General features: G+C 37.1%; 1 pseudogene; it reads left to right on the top strand.

Annotated features, from left to right (window-relative positions):
* The first annotated feature begins 799 nt into the window (after positions 1–799).
* Positions 800–2,736, top strand: LOC118597783 (annotated as a pseudogene).
* Positions 2,737–6,672: the final 3,936 nt, after the last annotated feature.

Raw genomic sequence — 6,672 nt, 5'->3', positions numbered from 1 at the left:
TTTGAGAGAAAAAGGGAGAAAAAAGGAAAAAGGGGAAGATTTCCTCATGGAAGCTGTAGTATGACACAGTTAGTCATGCAGTGAACCCTTTGTCTGTACATTTTTATATGTAGGCATTTATCATAAAGAACACTTGGTCTGGTTCTAGGCCCCTGGTCTTTGCTGTATCACCCATGTTGGGCCCTCTATGGGACTCTTCCTGGATATCTCATTGCTGCTCTGTGTCTTGGAGATCTTGCAGCTCTGGGTCCCCAGGACTGATCTCCTCCTCCTGTGCTTCAGGAGATCAAAGATGGGGTGGATATTGGGGTAGACCAGCTCATAACCCTGGTTCTAGTCCTGGGTACTTGCAGGGTTGCTCATCCCACCAGCTGTCCCTTGTATTCACTACTCTCCATCTCCCTGGCTAGTTCACCCCTTGCAGTGATGAGCAAGGGGCAGGACCAGTTCTCTGGTTTTCATGTCCTCAGGGTCCATTCTTCCTCACCTATACCTTCAGGGCCAGCTCTACTGTGTTGCCCAGGTAAGGTGTAGGGGCCACTCTCCTGAGTGCTGCAGCTGATGAGGGGCTCAACCTAAACCTCTGCCAACAGGTTTGGCTCTATTGTACTTCTCAAGCAAGGCACAAGGCCTGTTCTCCCACCTGCCTCAGGTGTTGATGGGAGGAGAAGACATCTCTCACCCACTAATGGCACCACTAGACACATGAGTAGCTTGCTGTGGAAGTTTTAAGGAAAAGCAACAGTGTAAATGAGCACAGCTTTAAGTATATTGATGATTACTAAATTGTCACAATGCCATGTACCTCAATGTCAGGTATTTGATCTATTTTTGCAAGGCATTCCTCTAAGAAAGAAGACAAGAAAACAATACCTTAACAGATACTACCACTTGAATCATAGCCCCATGATAGCTAGGCTGTAAAACTGTTAATCCATTTAGTTCCATACTACTCAGATATAACAAAAGCCATATCCATTGATTAGGTGATAAGTACATTTCTAAAGCCCTCTAACACAGAAATAGTTTGTAATAAAGCTAGTGTTATATACTTGTGATGAGTTACCAAAGTTTAGTAAGAGGGGGGTTTATAAGAGTTAAGAAGATTGTTGTAGAAAAACCTTAATACCTGTACCATATGTCTTTGAGGAACAACAACAACAACAAAAAAAAAACCAAAAAAAACACTGTAAATGCAATATGGAAACCTTTTATGGGGTTGGGGATTTAGCTCAATGGTAGAGCGCTTGCCTAGCAAGCGCAAGGCCCTGGGTTCGGTCCTCAGCTTTGGAAAAAAAAAAGGAAATCTTTTATTAGGTATTCTTTCATTAATGTTATATCATATGTCACTCTGAAAACACGCCATGTGTGCATAAAGGATATGGAAAGAAGCAATGTACCTTTCTTTCCCAGAACAAGTAGAAGATATGTAGTAGTTCCCACTTTGAGTAGACTTTCTGAATGTGATAAAAGTTTATAATTAGTTGTTTTCCCAACTTCTATATATCAACAAACTCCTATCAGATAAAAGCCCTGCTGATACAAAAAGTGTGGAAATTCTTCTGTTTGTCCTGGTTCACATTGCAAATGTAGTGTGATTCAACATATAGGAAAATGTTATGAATGTAATCAGTGCGGTTATCAGCTCTGAATTCTTCCAGTTTTCTCTAATTATATGAAAAAGTTCATATAATTAAAAGGATGCTATAAATGTGTGCCCATGTACTAAGGGCTCTAACCATTACAGATATCTAAGACCCCCATAATGATTAGGAACCCTATGAATGTAAACAAGTAAAACCTTAAGATCTGACTCTTATTTACCCTTAGACCAAACTGTAAAATTAAGTCATACAGATAAAAACATTTATCAGCATAATGGATTTACATGTGCCAATTATCTTCACAGGCTTGAAAGAAGTCATACTGGAGAGAAGCCCTATGAATGTGGTCAATGTGGGAAAGCCTTCTCACGACAGAGTAATCTCCAAGTACATAAAAGAACACACACTGGAGAAAAACCCTATAAATGTAATCAGTGTGGGAAAGCCTTTGCATGCCACAGTTATCTTCAAAAGCATGAAAGAATTCATACTGGAGAGAAACCCCATGAATGTAAGCAATGTAGTAAAGCTTTTGCAGATTACAGTAATCTTAAAATACATGAAAGAACACATACTGGAGTGAAACCCTATGAATGTAATCAATGTGGTAAAACCTTTTCACAACAGAGTCATCTCCAAATACACAAAGGTTCACATACTGGAGAGAAACCCTATAAATGTAATCAATGTGGAAAAGCCTTTGCATATCATCGTTCTCTTCAAAGGCATGAAAGAGTTCATACTGGAGAGAAACCCTATGAATGTAATCAATGTGGTAAAGCTATTGCATATTACAGTAATCTTAAAATACATGAAAGAACACATACTGGAGTGAAACCCTATGCGTGTAATCAATGTGGCAAAACCTTTTCACAACAGAAACATCTCCAAATACATAAAAGTTCACATACTGGAGAGAAACCCTATAAATGTAACCAATGTGGGAAAGCCTTTGCATGCCATAGTTATCTTCAAAAGCATGAAAGAGTTCATACTGGAGAGAAACCCTATGAATGTAATCAATGTGGTAAAGCTTTTGCATATTACAGTAATCTTAAAATACATGAAAGAACACATACTGGAGTGAAACCCTATGAATGTAATCAATGTGGTAAAATGTTTTCACAACTGAATAATCTCCAAATACATAAAAGTTCACATACTGGAGAGAAACCCTATAAATGTAATCAATGTGGGAAAAGCTTTGCATGTCATCGTTCTCTACAAAAGCATGAAAGAGTTCATACTGGAGAGAAACCTTATGAATGTAAGCAATGTGGTAAAGCTTTTGCAGATTACAGTAATCTTAAAATACATGAGAGAACTCATACAGGTGTGAAACCCTATGAATGTAAACAATGTGGTAAAACCTTTTCACAACAGAAATATCTTCAAATACATAAAAGTTCACATACTGGAGAGAAACCCTATAAATGTAATCAATGTGGTAAAGCCTTTGCACATCATAGTGTTCTTCGGAATCATGAAAAAAACCATATTGGAGATAAACCATATGAATGTAATCAGTGTGGTAAAACCTTCTCTAAACAATATAATCTCCGAATACATAGAAGAACACATACTGGAGAGAAACCCTATAAATGTTATCAATGTGGGAAAGCCTTTGCATGTTGTAGTGGTCTTCAAAGGCATAGAAAAATTCATATGGAAGAGAAATCCTATGAAGGTAATCAATATGGTAAAACATTTTCACAACAGAAGCATCTCCAAATGCATAAGAGCTCACATACTAAAGAGATCCTATAAATGTAAACAATGTGTCACAATTATCTTCAGAGGCATGAAAAAAATTATATTGGAGAGTAACTGTATGAATGTAATCAGTTTCATAAAGTCATTGTACTTCACTGTAATCCTTGATACTATCAACGAGTTCATCCAAGAGTAAAACCTGTATTGTGTAATCAACTTGTTAAAGTCTTTGTATATTATAATAATCTTTGATGACATGAAAGAACTCCTACTGAAGGGGAATCTGTGAGTATAAAGAATTTGGTAAGATCTTTAGCCAACAAACTTACATTTAGTTACACAAGACTATTGTGGTGAAAAAAAAAAAGCTGACACATGTCAACAATCTGTTCAAGCATTATAATGTCTCTCTTTATTTTGTTTGCACCTACAAACTCATGGACAATAGCTCTGTGGACTAAATTAGGAAGACAACCTTTTAGATATCATACTTCTCTTCAATTACATGGAGTAACTCATCCAGAGTAAAACCTTATGGAAGTGTACTAGTGCCTTTTACTCTTTCTGTGTGGTTTGAATGTAATTGGTTCCCATAAGCTCATAGGGAACTTTGTTGGAGGAAGTGTGTTAATGTGGAGGGAAGCTTTGAGACCTCTTTTTCAAGGTTCACTCAGTGTGATAGTCAGTCCACTTCCGGTTACCTTCTGGTCAAGATATAGCCAGCACCATGTCTGTCTGCACACTACCATGATCTCCACCATGATGATAATAGCCTGAACCTCTGAACTGTAAGCAAACACCTCAATTCAGCGTTTTCCTTCATAAGCATTGCCCATGGTCATGATGTCTTTTCACAGTAATAGAAACCCTAATTAAGATACTGATAAAAACAGTATTTGAGGCAATTTATAAAAGAGCTTAACCAGGCGTGGTGGTGCACACCTTTAATCTCAGCACTCAGGAGGTAGAGGCAGGCAGATCTCTGTGAGTTCGAGGCCAGCTTGACCTACAGAGCAAGTTTCAAGACAGGCTCCAAAGCAACACAGAGAAACTCTGTCTCAGAAAAAACAAAAATAAAAAAGAGCTTAATTTGGCTTATGGTTATGATCTTCATGAGAGGCAGGGCAAAGCTCAGAGTTCACGTCCTTGACCTGAAATGAGGAGCAGAGAATGGGAACTTGAAGTGGTATGAAGATTTAAAATATCAAAACTCACAATGAGTGACATGTTCCCTCTAAAGGGCAGCATTCCTAAATTTTTCCAATGGTACCAACAACTGAGAATTATTGATTTTTTTTGAAGGCTACATGCTTGTTTTCTTTTACATGAACTACTTCATGATGAAGAAAAACTCTATGTAACCTTTTAGATGCCTCAACCTGTGGATTACAGTTATGAATGTTTACACAAGAAAAACAGTCATAAGTGAAAATATGTTTAACAATTTGTTTTATGTGGCTGGGTGGTGGTGGTGCATGCCTTTAATCCTAGCACTCAGGAGGCAGAGCCAGGTGGAGACAGAGTGAGATCCAGGACAGGCACCAAAACTACACAGAGAAACCCTGTCTCAAAAAAAATTTTTTTTTATGTGATGGAAGTGTGTCTTTGGGTATATGCATGTTCTTGATAGTACCCAAGAAAGTTAGACCCTGTAATCTTCCTGAATTTCTAAAAACAATTACAGAAAGTTCTGGGGGAAAAAAAAAAACACCTCACCTAGTTCCTTGGCATGAGCTTGTCTTAACTGGCCCTGTCTCTAGCCCTCTAAATATTTTTAAAGCCTTTATATGTCATCTTAACATAAGGAAATAGGGAAGAACTCATACATTAGGAAAACCCTACTCATGTGATTTAGACATCACAGTTGTCTTCAGTTTCAAAGAAAAAAACTCTTTTTTCATCATAGGCCTGAAGGAAGTAAATTATTTAATATGTGCACTCAAGTCTGATGGTGGAGATCACAGTATTATGGCTTGTGTTTTGAAGCTTTTGGAGTAGATATTGATGAATTCTATGTATGTGACAAGTCCAGTTACTGAAGTTTATTTGGTGGTTCATACATTCAGTTTTTGGCTTCTGCTCATCTATTGTGCTTTCAGTTGGTAATAGGTGTTCTCTGCTGATATGGAATGCCTGTCATCTAATGCCTATAGATGGAATGCCCATCATCTAATGCCCATAGATTTTTTTTTTTTTTTTTTTAAGTATTGGGCAGTGTATGATAATACTTTTCAAGTAAAGGTGTCTGTGAAAGGGTGTTGGATTGTTGTTACTTGTTTTGTTTTTCATATTTTCACAAATTTTCTTCAGACATTGTTTGTGGTCCAGTCTGGCCTGGATATCAGTAAACAGTCAAGGCTACATTTGTACAGCTGTTTCTCATGTGTCAGCCTTCTGAGTACAAGTCCAACAGTAGAAGATGTGCCTCCAATGTGTCCTGTTTTGTCAGGACTGTTAATATTCAAACTGTTAATATTCAAATGCTTAATAGAAGAGAATCTCAGAAACATTAAAATGCCTCATCTGTGTATTCAAAGTAGCATTTTCATCTATCTGGTAGAGATATAATAAAGTAGAATAATCAGCAATCAACTGGGTATCTCATAGTTTGATGTGCTATAGATATGTATATATTATTTGATGTTCCTACTTTATGATCCAATTTTTATCCATTTGGCACTCCCTCTTGAAGTATTGCCTCCTAAGGGAGTTATCTAGAGATGCCAGATAATGTCAGGGAATTGAGATTTATTTTAGAAAAAGTGTGTGTGTGTGTGTGTGTGTGTGTGTGTGTGTTGATCATGGGTTTGTAGTGCATAGCAGACATGTTGAGACCTGAAGAAAACTTGAGAAAATTCTTTTGGTCCTCTTTGTATGGTGATGAAATCAGATTACCAGCCTTGCATACCACAGACATTTTTTACCCTAATGAAGCATCTCACTGGTACTTGACTATGATTAGTAGAGACATTATATCAATAAAACATTATCTATTAAAATTATAAACATTGTCATTTAAAGATAGATGAACACAGGGTAATTTGAATAATGAATCCTATTTGCAAATGAATATGATATTTATACTGCCATTTTTGGATTGTATTAGTTTCTTCTGAGAAGTAAACACTTGTTCATAACACTTTCTCAGAACCACAAATTAATTCCAGGGAATTGTCTCAGTGAGTAAAGTTGGTTGTTACTAAGCCTGATTACCTGAGTTCAGTCTCTTGGAGACCCATACTACTCCTACAAGTTTTTCTTTTATTTCTATACTGGGCTGTGACATATGCACACTCAAACACCAGCATATAGAAAAATAATTAAAAAACCCAAATAAGGCCAATGAGGTCACTTG

This window comes from Onychomys torridus, chromosome 17 (assembly GCF_903995425.1).
Source record: "Onychomys torridus chromosome 17, mOncTor1.1, whole genome shotgun sequence".
In the NCBI taxonomy this organism is placed as follows: Eukaryota; Metazoa; Chordata; class Mammalia; order Rodentia; family Cricetidae; genus Onychomys; species Onychomys torridus.
The sequence above is the reverse complement of the archived record's forward strand: the minus strand, read 5'-3'. Positions and strand labels throughout refer to the sequence as shown.